This window comes from Bacillus rossius, chromosome 13 (genome assembly GCF_032445375.1).
Source record: "Bacillus rossius redtenbacheri isolate Brsri chromosome 13, Brsri_v3, whole genome shotgun sequence".
Classification (NCBI taxonomy): domain Eukaryota; kingdom Metazoa; phylum Arthropoda; class Insecta; order Phasmatodea; family Bacillidae; genus Bacillus; species Bacillus rossius.
Genome location: NC_086340.1, coordinates 39497594 through 39515924, shown reverse-complemented (window position 1 = coordinate 39515924; position 18331 = coordinate 39497594).

Below are 18331 nucleotides of genomic sequence, written 5' to 3'. Positions count from 1 at the left end.
TCTTTGGTTGAGGGTTTATAACTGGTTGAGATTCGTCCAGATGAACAGTAAGCCAATAGAAAAATTATCTAAGAGGTATATGTGTTTGAATTCTAGCCTATCACCGAATGAATCCGCGAATTGTGCAGGTCTCTACCAATGAGGAATCAGTATCCAAGGCCAACTCACTATTAACTTTTAAAAATATTTCTTTAAGTAATTGATAAATGTAAAATCTAAACAGGTAAGATTATGTTAAAGTGCGTCAATGCAAATTAGGGAAAAATTCAAAAAGATCGTAATGAAACTCTGCCCACAATCACGTAATTTGGCTACGAGGGCGGGGCCTAGGATAGTGCAGGAGCTCTGGTTGGTGGACCGAGAGAGGTCCGGGGGCACCGAACAAGCTTCCACGAGAGACTAAAACAAGCCTCAAAGACAGTAGAACGTGTCCGACCTTCGAAAGGTCTCGGCATAGTTCTAGTTTTAAGAGTTATGGGTCTGTAGTATAAAAGCCAGCTCCAGGATATTTGAACATTCTCCGTAAGAAATTATATAATCAGTTATTTAATGACAAGCAAATTAGATCGAAACGAACGTAGATTAAACATGAGTCATTGCAGCCAAATTACGTGAGCGGCCGTTTACAATACTACAGTTATTTAATTCCACTAAACCCTGCAACCACTCTCGTATCCACCCAGTAGCAGCCGGAGCAAAATACATCAACAGGCTGAGTTTGTCGATAGGGCAGGTTGCAGTATAAATACTCAATTTATTTCGACGTGACAACGTCTAATAAATCGATAAACGCCGGCTGCACGCACGACAAAGTGTCCCGTTACGCACATTTGCCCGTTACGATGTGTCCCGTTACGCTCATTGTACGCTTGCGCCGAATCTATTTCTCTTCCACTCGATTGGAACACCCATCGATTTCACTTTTTTGAGGCACATTAAACTTGAAACACTCCCATTCGTTTCCTACTTTTCCTATCATCGTCCTATCCTTAACAGAATAACACAGATTGGAAGAAGTTAAATAGCAAACATGTTTAAAAGTTATATTTAAAATAATCTGTTCGTTAAAGTAATAAACATATTTGAATTAATGAGTGCAAATAAAAGTAAATTTATCAATTAAATAGTAGATTTCATTTCTGTATTTCTTTGTATCCATACAAAATAGTGATAATTCAATAAAAATGATTCAATTTAATTCATAAAAGTATGCAATCATTTCATCAATGTTTTGTTATGACGTTGTAACGTTAAACTATCGTCCGTAAATCGACTTTACAGACAACCAATTTTTTTTGGTGACATCTTGCGACTTGCGTGCTTTCTAAACGACTGATATTTTCCTTCGTTGGTTGCGTGTTACTGTGTTGCGACGTTGCAAACGTTGCGTGGTTTATAAACCATCCCAACGTTTGTGGTGGTAGTTGCGTTACCGTGCGTTACTTAACTGCCGTTACGAGGTGTAGGGCCGGGATGGAGAGGGAGGGGGGCTGCAAGTGACGTCATCCTTCTACTAACCTTGTCTTCAACTCTCCATCCCTCCTCAGACACTTTGATTATTTATTATTCATCTTAATACTTTCAGTATTTTACGGAAAAATTCCTACGGAAACCAGTTGCCAAGAAATAGTTCCTAATACTACAAGAAAGATATGGTAACTTTGTACAACAAATTTACTATAGTTATTTCTGCATTAAAATATCTACTGTTATTTTAAATTATCTAAATAATAAATGCTTACGAACATTTACGCATTTATGGAATTTTAATTTATGTTTCATTCAAGAATAATTCACTTTAAACCACGGAAAAGGTAATCGAATGTTCAATAATTGGACTTTATTTTATTTTATTACTCTTATTAGAGTGCGCAATTAATACTGGAAAGCTGTTCAGAAAACGGTTTACAAATAACTTTAACTATTGGAGGTGCTGGGAAAATACGAAGCATAAATACCCGGGTAAGAGTCCGAACCCAGTGTTACTGCGAACAAAATTTTGTAGTGATGCAGTAGTTTTAATGTAAATATACAAATTTACAAATATCTGTAATTTTACATATTTCATTCTGTTCCATTTACTAAAAAAAAATTATACAGTTTATGAACAGTGTTCTTGTCATTCATATATCCCAAACAAAGTTGTAGCCAGGGAAAAAGTGAATTGTTGAAGAAAAAAATAAGAACATATATATAAACACTTTTTAAAAACTACTAATAGGTTGTTTGTTGATTCAAAAACTTTGAAAGAAACTAAAAAAGACAACGAAAAACAGACACTATACGTCATCTATGAATGTTATAAGATTCTCCTTCTTTATGAAACAGTTTGAATTCCATAAATTCCCCCCTTTTTATTTCCCCTTTTCCAACTTCCTTCTAAGCTTCGTTTTTGGTCGCGTTTCTTTCAGATACATTTCGATTTCAGCACACCAGTCACAATAATTGAATGCGGAAACTAACATGTCCCGAATAGCCGGCCAAACAGGGAAATATAGATTCTCTTACAGTCGGCCGACAATTACAAGGAATGAACGCTGACGAAGGCATATTGAAGTGTAATGGCCAGCCCCTACTGATTGGGAGAAATATGCTTTTACGTGACGTGGTTATATAAGGACGAATAACGGATGTACAGTTATGCCTTATGTGTGTCCTTACTGGATGGGTTTAATTTGGAACGAGAATATTTCAAGAGCATTTGATAAGTGCACACAATTTTAAAGTCATTCAAATGGATACCTTTTCCAGGAAAAAAATCCCTCTCTGTACCTATAGTTAGAGGCAATATTAGGTATATAAGCAGTACGTAAATGTATGTCCGAAGCCTAAGTTCTGGGTGTGGAGCCGGAGGCGATGTCTGTCAAGATCATCCAATATGGTCTCCGTGACATCACAATCCAAGATGGCCACCATGACATCACAATACAAGATGGCGGACATCGGCGCCGGACATAAATATACATACTACTTATATATTTATCGATGAAACCGAAATAACTGTGAAATTTAATTAATTACACTGCATAACATTGCAATACCAAATGCAGTTAAATTCACCTTTACTACATCATTTTGTCTATTAAAATATAGAATTAATTTAATGAATCTATAGTTTGGGTTATATTTGAAAACTTCAAATTATATGTATGTTCCAAGAAAAAAATTATTAATTTTTTGTATGGTGTTTTAAATGTACTCGTACAGTAAATTAAAGCAGTCTATAGCTGATACGCCACATAGGCCTACATGACTAAATGCCTACAGAGAAATATCACAAGAAAATATATAATATAAACATTTTGGGATTTTCATTGCATATTGATTATTTATTCGTGTTATTTTATTCAAATAATAAGATAATGAAAACAAATTATATTTAAACTTTAAAATATGTTGGCATCAGAAATAAACTTAAATCACACAATAAGCCAAATATTTTTTTCCTGCCGCTTAAAACGTTTTTCAGGTTTAGTAGTTCCAGTAACACCATTTATGTTGTATTTTATTAATTTAATATATAAATGCAAGATACTTAAATTAAAAAAAACTAGGACGAAACTTGCCAAAACATAAATCCGTAAAACTTTGACTCCATCCATATTTTACGTGAGACGCAGTCTTCGTTTAAAATTTAGTACATTTACTGCAATTTTTTTTACCGTGCGTTAACATGTTATATTTATGTGTTTAATTTTTAAGGTGTTATTCAACCTAACTGGAGAATTGGGATGGTATTCCAAGACGTTCGGGTAAGTTAGCAAATAAGCACTGCCTTGTTGTCCAAACCGAACTGCAGTAAGGTAAAAAAATTGGCAAACTTTCTAATAAAGGTGCCGAGTGTGAGGCTAGAAAATGGTTCTAACGCATTAAAGCGTACGTTTCTTATCCACCGATACAATTGTTAAGGCAAAAAACCCTAGAGATAGTAGCACCATCGTATAATAATCGAACCGCCTTTCTAATTTTTTAAATGCTTAAGTTGCGGATTATTTCTTGTTATGTCCATTAAAGTACACGAAATTTATTCCGGAATAGTTTCGCTACCAAAAAATTTCATTTTACACACAGTCATGGAACGTTCTCCAATGATCACGGAAGTGACTATATAAGAGTTAATGGCGCACGACACGGGTCCACTATCTGATGGACGAAATCAACGAAAAAGCGAGTTCTGCGAATGCGCTGAAGTTTGGGGCAACAGATATGTCACGGATAGCACACCAAAATCCGCAAATAAGGGACTGGCTGTGTCCTATCGTGCACATTAGGAATACGGTTAGGGCACAGGTAAAAATATTCAACACCTAAAGCCTCATATTATCTTTGAAAGATTTGTGCAATGGGAGTGCATGACTTGATGTAAGTTTTTGGACATACACCATTGCTAAGCTCATGTATGTCTGTAGAAGAAAACTACAAAAAAAAACCAAAAACCAAAAACACAAATAGGCCTAAAGCAAATATTCCATAACAGTGGTGTTTATTTGGTGTTTATGTGGTGTTTATATCTTATTGACAACAGCAATTTGTTGCTTCATTTGGGTTTTTGTTTTTGTCTTTTGGTTTTTATGTAGTTTTCTTCAACAGACATACATGAGCTTAGCAATGGCGTATGTCCAAAAACTTACATCAGGTCACCTAAAGACTCAATTTTTGTGTTCTGGGTTAAAAGCCTCGGGAACCTCCGACGTTGCTGGTTCAGGTGTTTATTAATTTTTTTTTTCCTGCGAGCGCTGAGAGGCAAGGAGCGTAACTGGAAGACGTTCAGACGTAAGACGCCAGACGCGCGCGGTGATGCTCAGAGCAGGCCCCTGCTCTAAGTAGCGCGCAACGCAAAGTGACGTTAGCCACAGCACGCGGGAGCTAAGAGGGTCCAGCTCACCAGTTTCCCCCCTCCCTCCTCACTCCTCCCCCACCAACCATCATTTCATCCCCTCCAACCCTCCTTCCATCTCTCGCTGTACCTACGTCGGGGAACAAAAAAAAAAGCCCCATAAAAATGCGTGCTTTACTTTCGCCGCTTCCTCCTTCCTCTCCGTCTCTCTCTCTCTCCCCCTCTCCCCTAATCTCCCGCGCTCCTGCGGGATGCTGTGGCCGGGGCTAAAGATCGGACCCGCGCCGGAGGTCAAGTCGCGTGCAATTAAACTGGCGCGGATCCTGCCAGCTGCGGAAGTAGGTACCTGCAGGTACACATGTTTGTAATATGGTACATTCACATGAAAACAACTGTATCAACTACAAAAAATTGGTTGTCTGTAAAGTCGGTTTACGGACGATGGTTTAACGTGACAACGTCATAACAAAACATTGATGAAATGATTGCATAATTTTATGAATAAAATTGAATAATTTTTATTTTAATAATAAAATAATAAATACTTGAAATTATACTAGTAATCAGATTCTTAAAAGGCAAGAATAATTAACCGTTTATTGCCGAAATTGTTGTTGTAATAAGCAATGAAAACCACATTAACTTTTCACTTCACTTTATAAACAGTCGACGAAACAGTTCACGTGTAGATGACTTGTAATTAATTCTAAAAACTGGCGTTTAGCTATAAAGTTTAAATATAATTATGAACAAGTTTTCATATAAATAAACTGTAATCAAATATCTATAATCAATTATATGAATTGCCATAATTTTTTAGTCAATTGTAACATAACCTAGTATTACTGCACTCGCCGACAGCGTAACGGAACACAGCGTTACGGAACAATGTGCTTAACGGGACACTTTTTCGTGCGTGCAGCCGGCGTTCATCGATTTATTAGACGTTTTCACGTCAAAAAAAGTGTTCGCAGCAATGCTGGGTTTTGATTCTTACCCGGAGATTCATGTTTTTTTGTTGTCCCAGTACCTCCAATAGTTAACGTCATTTGTAAACAGTTTCCTGAATAGATTTAACAGTATTAACTGCGCACATTAATAAGCATTATAAAACAACGTTAAGTGCAATTGTTTGGATATTCGATTATCTTTCTGATGGTTTTGTATAAATTATGCTTGAATGAAACATCAATTAAAATATAAAATAATTTGCCAAATTATTTTTAAGAAATGCCCAGTATTATCTCGAAAAACGGGTTTCATATATACAGAAATAACCACAGCCATTTGTCGTACAAAGTTACAACTTCTTTCTTGTAGTATTTATTGCGAACTATTTCTTGGCAACTGATTTCCAAATACATATGTTGTTAAAGTTCAGAACAATTTTTCCTGTGTTTTTTTTAATGATACTTGCAATGAGGAATACTGATTTAAAATAATTTTAAATAGCTACGTCATTGCTGGTTTACACAGGTTGACATAGAAAAACCTCAAGAATGGACAACAGAGATGAATACATTAACACACGGAAAACAAAGCCGATATTAGCTGATGTCAAATTTTTACATGCGTTGTCAGTGCAGAGAATTCCATAGAAGTTTGTTGTTTTTTATTCTGTACTTAATTCTTTTGGACTTAATTCCGTCTACGGATATCTGTGTGATGTCTAGGCATTTAACATTTGTCGTCAGCAAGTTCTCCGTGTGTTCTCTTTGGCAACCAGCGGGAACCAGCAATGGCGCATGTCCATAAAATTATTTAATAAATAATACTTGTGTAACTCAGCATGCTTTTAACACGTAGACACTAAGGACGAAATTGGCTGCTGCCTCTATTATTTAACTACCTAATCGTTTATTCAAGGCCAAATACAGCCCTTGTCGGTTTCACAGTTGGTGCAAGACAAAATGTGTTCACTATCAGTACATCAATGCAAAAAAAACTTATTATAAAATATAAAATATTAAGCTTCAATTAAGACATGAGAAAAATATTATATAGACAGAACTTTAACACTGCCTTCAATAAAACTTGTTTACAGGTGGTAATGAATATACATTTTTTCCTCCTGAACAATACATTAAAAATATGTATGCTTTAATTCTCTCCCTGTTGGTTATTTCATATCGAACACGCCATACAGGTGAAAGGGTGCTGGTAAATCTACTTATGCATTTAATTCGGGCACATGAAACGAGTTCTTATTTATCGAGTTGTGATGATGAACGGAACCGAAGTTTACAAGCGTGTCTGTTAGCTATTGTGGAGCTTTATTGTTTATTACTACTTTCAGTTGAGCTCCAAAATGTTACAGGGTACTATTTTTCATGTTTATAAATTTTGTTGCGCGCAGGCTATAAGTAGAGACCTGTAAAATTCGCGGATTCATTTCGTGATAGGATAGAGTCCAAATTCTTTTGACATTATTTTGCTTCAGTGATTGGGCCACAGTTTATCTGAATGACTATGGGCCAATGAAAAATCTTTAACAGAAGAATTAGCGAATCATGATCGTTCCAGTCAACAGGTGTTACGAGTCGGTAACCAATAAGCAGATGCAATTTGCACGAGTGCATATAATATCATGGAGTCTATCCTTTAGGGATTTGAAATCGCGAATTTTACAGGTCTCTAGCTATAAGGTATGTGGTACTAATACCTTAAATTAAAATAATACGATAGAGACGTAAACATAAGCATCCTGGATTATTTTTGTATCCAAATTTTCCTGAGTTGTGCGTCTACGCATCAGGCACCGAAAAGGCGCGCAGTCTTCTTGTAATGCCCCTGTATGGGACTTAAAGCAGAAATACTGTATATTAAGGGCAAATAAAGGCTCAATTCGTGTTGGCATACCACCGATAGTTCCTATATACAAATTTTTCGTATCTGAAATGCTCGTGAAAACACACGTATTAGCCAATTTTTTGGCTGCCTGGAAAATAATGTTAGAAATTAAACTGGTGTAGGCAAAATTTAATTGCTCATAAATAGAGACTGGAAAAATTCGCGTATTAATTTTGTGATAGGCTGAAATTCAAACATGTGTACAATTCTGCTGGTTCTGCTATTGTTTCGCATTTTAACTGGAGCTCTCTGGACCAATGAGAGACTATCGACCAAAGAAGAGTCAAATCACAAGCTACCCAGTGGAGACGCCTTACAATTTAGTACCCAATGAACACGAGTGTTTACTTGAGAAAAGCAGAGGATAATGGAGGCTATCCTAGAGGTCATTGAATCCGTGAATTTTTCCGGTCCCTACTCATAACTCATAAGTGCTTATCGCAATGAGACACCTTAAATAAATCTTGAACATTTTGTGAATAGAACTTTGACAACCGGAGCTCACACGCCGAGCCTAGAATAAGAGACGGATTCATTTCGCAATAAGCTATAATTCAAACACAGTAAATTTGTGCTGCTTCTGAAACTGGCTCGCCATTCATCCAGAGGTCTCTGGGCCAATCAGGAACTCTCAACCAATATATTGACGAATAACAGGCTATCCAGTTGATACGTTCTCACGTGTGAGCAACCAATGACCGTGCGACATTTTCATGAGTGTACAGAGGTCTGTGAAGTCCATCCCGGAGGTCAACGAACCCCCCCTTTTTTCCAGTCTCTACCTGTAAGTAGGGGGCAGGCATTTTTCGCATAAAGATCTAAAATCCATATTAGACTGCAACAAGGTATACTTGCACCTGTGGTTTTTTCCTTGTGATTGGCGGCCGTCTGCGAGAGAAGTCGTTGCCTTATTTGACCAGAGCCACTCAGGACGCGTTTGCTTCCGCACTGAATCACTGTGATTGGTGTTGTTACAATCGATATGTACCTGGGAGAAACTCACCCAATCACGACACACAGACGATGATACAGTGTTTTGACTTTCAGCTAGTCTCGAAATATTTTCGCGAAATCTGCAAGTATATATCTATAAGTACTATTACTTTTTCCGCCCCCCCCCCCATGAATAATGTTTTCTCTCCTACGTTTTTAGGGAAAAAAATAATTGAACGCTTGGTAAAGAATACACTGGGGTATGGTAAACCTATACAAGATTGCCTGCGTTAATAACTTCTACCACACGTGTAGGTACAACAGCGACGATGTTTGGCAGTTTGTCGAGACACGTAAGCGAGTGTGCCTTCTCGCCTGACTTTGGGCATCTTTGTGCTTCAGAAACACTGAGTGGAGAATTTACTAAACATCTTAATTCATATTTACGATGGTAACGCGTTATCCGGCTAGAAATTATGCATGAAAGAGATTGCTGCAAACCTGCCATAGCAGCGTTATGGTTTGGAAAAAGTCTAGATTCTAGAGTGTTACAATTATTCCATGATTGAATGGCATTTTCGACGGGTCATAGGTGGAGCCAAGATTATTCGTGGATGCATTTCACTACCGACTTTACTACTCAACTTTCTTTTGTACAGTCAAACCTTTTTAGAGTGTTCGTTGGTCGACTACAAGGTCACATCATTCGGCAGATGACAGGTGATTGGGTAACCACTCCTTGTTGTTGTTTGTAACTGGCTCAGGGTGGTCTAGGACGTGAAAAGAGCTGTAGTCCAATCATCAACGTGAGGAAGATGCACATGTGCTTAGATTCTACTTTTCTACTCAATGAAGATGCGTAGGGGCATGCAGATTTCGCGAAAAGATTTCGAGACTAGATAAAAGTTAAAACACTGTATCATCGTCTGTGTTTAGTGATTGGGCGAGTTTCTCCCAGGTACATATCGATTGCAACAACACCAATCACAGTGATTCAGTGCGGAAGCAAACGCGTCCTGAGTGGCTCTGGTCAAATAAGGCAACGACTTCTCTCGCAGACTGCCGCCAATCACAAGGAAGAAACCACAGGTGCGAGTATACCTTGTTGCAGTCTAATAGGCAATCGGATCTTTTCGCGATAAATGCCTGCTCCTAAAGATGCGAAATAATCTCGGTTTTAGTTATCGGTTGAAACGACACACAAAAAATAAACCTATTAATAATCTTGAACGATTATGATCCAACCATATGTTATCTGGACAGAAGTGAAAAGAGGCAGCAGCGAGTGAGATAAATGCTCTGACTTGTTTGTATACATACGTGAAATTTCTAACCTGGGAACCGAGAAGCAGGCCTCGGACGCCTGATTGGCGACTTCCCGCCGCACTCTGGCATTCTGCGGGTTGACGCCCTTGCAGGCTGAGCCCTCGTCTTAAGCTGAGAGTTCCTGTTGCAATAAACAACATTCTGCATTCCTTAAACATTGCTAAACTTTATTCCATTCCTATAAAATTTAATGCACATTCTCTGATACACTTTCTTAAACAAATAAATAAAATAACAAATCGCCAATGGTACAAAAACACATTTGAACTTTTTGACAGTTGACAAAAAAGTAAAAAATCCAATAATATGCCTAACAATGTACTGATCCTTTTTGGACATTCTTACCAACACAAGAAGAAAAACAATTGCCAAATCGGACTAATACAACCCGTGGAAAAAAAAATTTCTTATTACGTTTTGAATTCACCCTGTTTAAGACAGAAAACTCAAAACTAAAAAAAAAAAAACTTAAAAAAAAAAAACAAAAAAAAAACAGGCAAAACAATTTTCACTTAATTATTTACGACGACCAACATATAAATTTTAAAAAAATCAGAAAAATTTATAAAAGTACATGTATTTGTCGTATTAAACGAAAAAAAAATGGTAAAATGAATGTGATTGCCATAAATTCGTGTGTTTTATTAATTGTAAAAATTTACTATTTTAACTAGAAAACTAATCCCAGGATTAAATTTATTTTCTGAAAAAAACTTAAAAAACATGTTTAGCTGGCTTATGATAGTCTAGAGACAAAAAAATATATACATGTCTGAACAGCTCTAGTACATCACAAGGGCAAGTAAAAGAGGCGGTGTCGCAATTGTGTCTTGAATTCAGTCACGTCTTAAGTTTCGAATATTTTCCTTAGTGTTGAAATCGTGAAGAATAATATAATTTATGTATTTTAGCGACATTTCGCGTACACACATGGCCTACGCTAATACGTTTACCATTCCTGAGAATTTTCAGTCGAATATAATATTTCATAAACATGATATAAACGGTACAAAGTAATATAAATATGTAACGGAAATGAGAAATAACTAAATAGTATTCAAAAACATTCAGTAGAATGAATCAGATGTTACTTTACCTGTGCTATATCGTAACATTGAATATTTTGAAAACGTTTCAGACACCTCAATCGTCTTTTTAGCGTCATGTTAAAAAAATACGTTGAAAAACATTATGAATTATTCTAATGCATCAACTGATTTACGTTGTGGTAACTAAAGCTCATCATAATAAGGAGTGGTTTTACGTAATAAGAAAAGAAAACGAAGAAACGGCTAAATGTTAACAACAGAGAAATTAGATAAACAATAAGAAACTCGAGTAACAGGCGATTTGCCTAACAGCGGTTTGCCTAAACATGAATTCATTACGGCGATTTGCCTAAAGTCATTTCGCCTAACGTCGAATTGCCTAACGGCGATTTGCTAAAGGCAATTTGCCTAAAGGCGATTTGCCTAACGGCGTTTTCCCTAACGGAGTTCTGCCTAACGGCGATTTGCGTAACGGCGTTTTGCCTAACGGTGATTTGCCTAACGGCGTTTTGCCTAACGGGGTTTGGCCTAACGGCGTTTTGCCTAAAATTTTACTATGATGACAAAACCTAGTTTTGCCTAACGGCGATATGCCTAACGGGATTTTGCTAATGGCGATTTGCCTAACGGCATTTTGCCTAACCTAACCTAACCTAACCTAAGTTAACCTAACCTAACCTAACCTAAGTTAACCTAACCTAACTTAACCTTACCTAAGCTACCCTAACCTAACCTTAGCTAACGTAAGCTAACCTAACCTAAGCTAACCTAACCTAACGGCGTTTTGCCTATCAGCGGTTTGCCTATCAGCGGTTTGCCTAACGGCTATTTGCCTAACGGCGTTTTGCCGACGGAGATTTGCCTAACGGCGTTTTGCCTAACTCCTATTTGGTCAACGGCGTTTTGCCTAACGGCGATTTGACTAAAATTAGGCAAAAAGCCTTTAGGCAAAACGACAAATGCCCAGAAACTCTTAGAACCGTTTTCGATATTATTTTCTGTTGAAATGGCATGATTTATAATATTTTTATTCATTTATTGAGACTAATTCACGGAAAAAAGGAATTATTTACATAGAAATAAAGTTAATCCGTTTATAGACAAATAATATTTTTGTAAGGGTCCCTTACAACACGGATACTGATTATATTGTCACGTCTCACTTTCAGAGGGGGGGTTCAATTCTTCAAAAATGTAGCTCTGAACATAAGAAACTCAAAACATTAACTAGCCATAGAGCATCTCACTGAGGATTGAATCTTAGTAGGTGTATTCTTATACAAGAATAGAAAATCAGGATACTGAGAAAAAAATAAGAGTAACCTAAAAACAATAGAACAATCACATTTATTTATAACAATTAAATAAAGCTGACAAATAATGAGGCACCTTCCATGTCCGCTACCAGCCTTATAGATATTCCGACAGAAAAACAATAAACCATATATAAGATTTTCTTAGTAGTACTAACACATTAACATAATCGTAATAATTTCCTCCAGGCCACCCAGTGATACCAAGCTTCATTAGCTCTTCCACAACTTCATTTTTAAAATTTATTAAGAACATCCACTACCTCGAAACGGATTTTAGAAATTATTTAGTTTAAGTTTATAACGTCATCATTTACATGAAAAGACAAGGATCGTGATGCAAACAAATTACCGAGTTATACTTGAAAATAAAAAGGGAACTGTAGTGCTCAACGTATTACACGTTAAAACCACTAAGTTTCTAAGAACAAATTATTTATAAGAGCAAATAATACACCAAACGAGAATTTTTAAAGTTAACTACGAAGAAACACTGAAGGCTAAGAGTCCGGCATCACTCAGGCGCCATTTCCGATAGCACTCACCTAACCATTACCAAGTCGCCGCGCGGCCGGGCAGCATGACAGCCTTCCACAGGATTACCGCCCCGCGAAAACATTTTACATCTCTTTTAAGCTATTTTCTTGGCCGCAAAACCCCTACGGGGAAAACATCCTGACGGGAAGTTTTCCTGTGTTTTACAAACACGTAAAGTTATTACAACAAGCCGGCCGCGCGGTCGGCCGCGCCAGGTTGCCCACGTAGTCAGAAAACCGGCCGCTAGATTGCGACACTCGCCTGCGCACGGCGACTGCGCACAATCTGCGCTCTCAGCTGGCCTCAAAAAAAAACGACAAACAAGTCTGCGCCGCGTTTCTCTGGAACTGCAGCAAACAACGTGTCAGCTGGCCTGGCTGAAACGCGGTCACGCCTGCGTTCCCAGACAAAGACGTGCAAGACTCGCACTCTTCCAGCCCCCCCGAAAACCCAAATCCAACAAAGGTGTTACCCCATCTTAGCGTGAGGGAAACCAAGTCCCGAACTAGCGAAAAGAATTTAAAATTGTATTTTCAACAAATAAACTAATTAAATAAATTAATGATAATTTTGAGCTACGCGACAATATATATATATATAATAGCTAATGTCTGCCATGCGTTGTAATGCCTCATTTTTTGTAATTTGTTGAAATTGGTACACAAATAATACAAAGCATATATCTATCTCGCTCTAACTCTATCTCTCTATTTATATATAAATATCTATATATCTCTGTATTTCTATATCTACATATATATCTACCTCTCTCTATCTCTCTTTATCTGTCGTTATATCTACATCTCCCTCTATATCTTTATCTCCTATATTTACCTAAATCTATATATCTCTCTATACCTCTATATATGACACTCCATAGCAGAAAAATATTTGAAATCTATGTTTTTACCTATCGATATATTTATCTATCTTTTAATCTGTCACAGGTAAGACATCGGTATATAAAAACTTCCGCGTATTTAGGTGAAGAACTTTCGGACATTTAAGATTTTGAACGAACGAACATTTACATTTTTATTTGTATAGATAGTTATCGTCTGTGCTCCAGGCAGCGCTGATTTCGCTGCTAGTAGGGGTCCAGAACATGACTAGTCACAGATTCAACTAGGAGTCTCTTATCTCACGTCACCTCGACGTGGCTGAAGCTCACTGGCACGAGACAGAGCACGCCGCAATGACCAATAGCGAGGTCACGCCCCGGACCTATCTCCTTGGCGGCGCTCCGACAAGAGTCCTTCCTCCCTGTCTGCCGGCCAATCACCGCCCTCCGCTCTTCTGCTGGGTGACCCTACCGCTGGCCACATCCGTGTGCCCCTGCAGATTTCAGCTGAACTCAACATAGAATACAACAACCTGCTTGATAATCATCAGTCTGGGTCAAGCACAGCACGTGCACAGCACTTCTGAACGTAACTGAATAAACACGCACAGCTATGTCAGTTTACTAACACTAAATGATTTCAGTGAAGTGTCTGACACTGTTGACCATAACATCCTATTAGCCAAAATGTATCGTATAGTGCATGTCTGTGGTATGAATCATACTTAGTTGACCGTCACAAATGCGTCACATCTGATAATCGCCCATCAATGGGGAAAGCTGGAACGTAATTTTTTTTCCCATCTTCATCAACGAAATAGCAAGACAAATTAACCTACACAAAATACCATCTTCATGCAAGTGAGGCCGAAAAATTGAATCATGATCTTTAATCAATTAGAATGTGGTCTCATAAAAATTACCTAATTAATATTCCAGTAAAAACGCAAGGTATTTGAATTGGCTAATCACCTCTAATCTTAGCGTGCAAGAAATGTTTGCTCCCAGACGTCACTTTAGGAGGCGCAAAACCTGAGCTATAAATTGATGCTAATACGTGGGCATTGTTATGGATGAACATCTAACCTGGGCGGCAAATGTGATACATGTTTGTAAAAAAAACGTGTTCTGCACTTTAGACTTAGTCGTCTAAAGAACTTCCTGCCAGTGCCTGTGATTATTTTCGTATCATCTTGATTATGGTATATAGTGTATTATTATTACTGTATATACTGTGTACTGTAATACACAATGACATGGCAAGTTACCTGGGAAAACGACTGCGAAAAATTAAAAAAAAATACCTGCGTTCGCTTTGTTTGTAATCTTAAATTGCGTGATAGCTTGCACAATTACTATAAAAAATTAGGCTGTCTTAAACTTCACCAAAATTTATAACTAAACGCTCTACTTATGCTGCATAAAATACTTAAAGCAGATACTCCTGAGTATTTATCCCGATGAGTTACGTTTTAAAGCTCGCGTCGTAGTCTTGGGACTGGTTCAGAATCAAATCGTGAACTTTTAATACCCATGCATAAAATCAAAACAATGTCGAAACCCTTCAAACGGTCTGCCAACATATTAAAAAAAAGTCATTAAAAATTGGCTCTATAAATTCATAGACACGTAACCAAAGGAATACTGAATTAATGTATGTGTGTGAGTGTGTGAGATAATGACAGTATCTTAATAAGAGTTTTAGTTATATCTTATTATTTTTATCTTAAACAACAATTAAGTATATTTTTTTTAATTTTTATATTTAATACAATATTTTCATGTTTGTGTTTATGTTACTACTGAATTTGGATGTTAAATGGGAGTATTATTCTTAAGTAATCACTTATTAATATATAAATTCTCTTTTTGTGACAGTGTATTAAATATATATTATGGTATATTGGTTAGTTTGTGTTTGTATTATCTCATTTTTGTGACAAAAATAATTTAATATCTATTACGGTATATTTGTTAGTTTGTAATTTTCAGCTTGTTAGTATGCAATTTAATGTTTTATTTCTACATATCACTTATCATAGGTTGTTTTTATCTAATGGCGAACACGCCTTAACTGCGTCAAACAAAAGTTAAATAAATAAAGCACTAAATAAATAAATGTTTGATTTATCTTTGCTCATAACGTTTTCAATGGAATGTTTGAAATAAATTACAGATATTAAAAATATTATAAATAATAATTAAAAAGTACCTTTTAATATAGGGTTTTGGCATTATAAAAAGACGCTAACATCCACCATTCAAGCCAAAGATGGTTTACATCGTGAAACTAACACGGAGAATATCAAGAGATAGCTACTAATTTTAACGCTCTGCATCTATTGAAGAGCGATTCTTTCGCATCCACTGATTTCAAACCACAAAACTATAAAGTATTTCGGGCAGAAAACTAATATGTTTTGACATGCCATACGTTGGAATTGCTACTACATTTCTTAAAAAAAACTAGGCAGTGTAAGTTTTTCTTTAGAATGAGTACGTCTATACTTTCCTATCTGGCTTTATTAATTCACGTTATCAACAGTTGCGTATATCTGCTACAGGAAAGAAATTTTATTCATTAATAAAATATTGTCACAAAAAAATATAATATGTTAGCCTTTGGTTTAGAATGCCTAAGTTTCGTAGCGACTGAGTACATACTCAATCGGAGAGTCATATCGTATTTCCCAGCGGAAAAAAAACCTGTTTTTATGTTAAGGAAAAAAAAATAGCTATGATTTTTTTAAATTTCTTACATTCTTACTAAACTCCCATAACCTACAGTCAAACCGTACAGTTTAATCAAACAAAAAGTTCAAAGTTAACATACTGTACATTGCAAAATAAATTACACATATAAAGAAAAAGTGGCAAGTAAAAATAAGGAATATTTAGGCTACTTTTTCTGTGCTTAGAGATATTATGACTAGGGACACCTGTATTTCACGATTTAATTTCATGTCAAGGTATTTCACAAAACACTGTAGCTTTTTCTAAGAGTCATGGCAAATTGTGAGGGTGCAGCAGTACGGTGACCACATTCTCATTGGCCCCGTCAAGAGTGGGACGACACCTCTCACCGACCTCAGCCAATAACCACAGGAGAAAAGCTACAGTATTTTGTGAAATACCTTGACACGAAATGTATTTGCGAAATACAGGTGTCCCTAATTATGACATTATAAACGCCAATTAGCTGAATTTTCTCTATTCAGTTTAGAAGAAAATTAACTTACTTTAACGTGCAACGAGCATGTCAATCATTCTTCTGTTATTTTTTAAATTACTTTTATTTAGAAAATTTTCCAGATACGCCAACAAAGATTAGTTTTTAAAGCACAGAGTTCTGGCTCACAGTTATGACTTTAATAATTTCAATCTTATTAAAATAATGTTTAAGAAAAGGAAGACAACATTCAGAAGCAATTTTGAAACAGGGTAAAACTGAAAGAGGGAAGCCAGCAGGCGCGAGTCGCCGTCTGGTCAAGATCCGGCCGCTGTGGCGTCGTATTCCGGCGCCAGTTGCGAGCAGACGCGACTGTACTGCAGCAGAACGGCCTAAGGAGCCGCGGGGGTTGAAATAGCAGAGAATTTTTGCTCCCATCTCAACGATTATTATGAAGGGTCGTGGAGCGAAAAAGGGAAGGCTGGTGGGGGAGGGGTATTCGAGGGGAGGAGGAGAAGGGAGTAAATGGTTCAAGAGGGAGAGCGGATAAGGAAAGAAGAGATGAAAAGTGCGCGGGAGGGGTGGACGTAAAAAAATGTTGGCGCTGTTAGTGTGCTGGGGTCAGCTCCCTAGAAGAAAAGGGTCTGAAACCACCCCCGCCCCATGCTTCAGCCCTCCGTCATCCCTTGCAAACGTGCGCGCACACAGACACACTGCCGCGCCAGGGAGGGCTTCATACAAATACAAACCATTTCTTCCGATTACGGCCCAAAGACCGTGAAAAGAAAACAAGAGATAGCGCGGGAAGGGGCGAGGCTGTGTGGCCTCTGTGTGCAGACCGCAATTATGGCGGGTCATTTCTTACACTGCAAATATATATTTATATATATATATATATTTGTAAATGGAGAAAAAATAATCATGTAAAATTACATATATGTGTGAATTTGTACATATGCATGAAAACAACCAATAGTTAAAGTTGTTTGTAAACCGTTCCCTCAATTACCCCCCCCCCCCCCAGTATTAACTACCATAAGCACGATACAACAAAATAAAGTCCAATGATTGATAATAATAAACAATAATTTCCATGATTTTAAAAAAATACATGCTTCTATGAAACATAAACTAAAATATAAAATAATGCGCCAATTTTCGTAAGAAATATTTGTTAATATTTTCGAGAACGCATTTCTTACTTGCAAAACTAATCATGTTGTTTAAATATGCAAAATCTTTCTTGTACCTAGTATTAAAGAAGATTTATTGGCAACTTAATTCTAAAAGGAATCCTTTGTAAATGTACAAAACATTTATTTTTCTGTGGGCCTTTTTAACTTCCTTGTGATTACTACTGTTTGGCGACTTTTCCTTTGTGCTCATTGCGAGAACTCTCTAGCATTTTGTGTATCGTCCCAAATTTTCTCACCAAGCATCTAATAACTTTCGTGCTATAGCGGTCATAAGTTACGT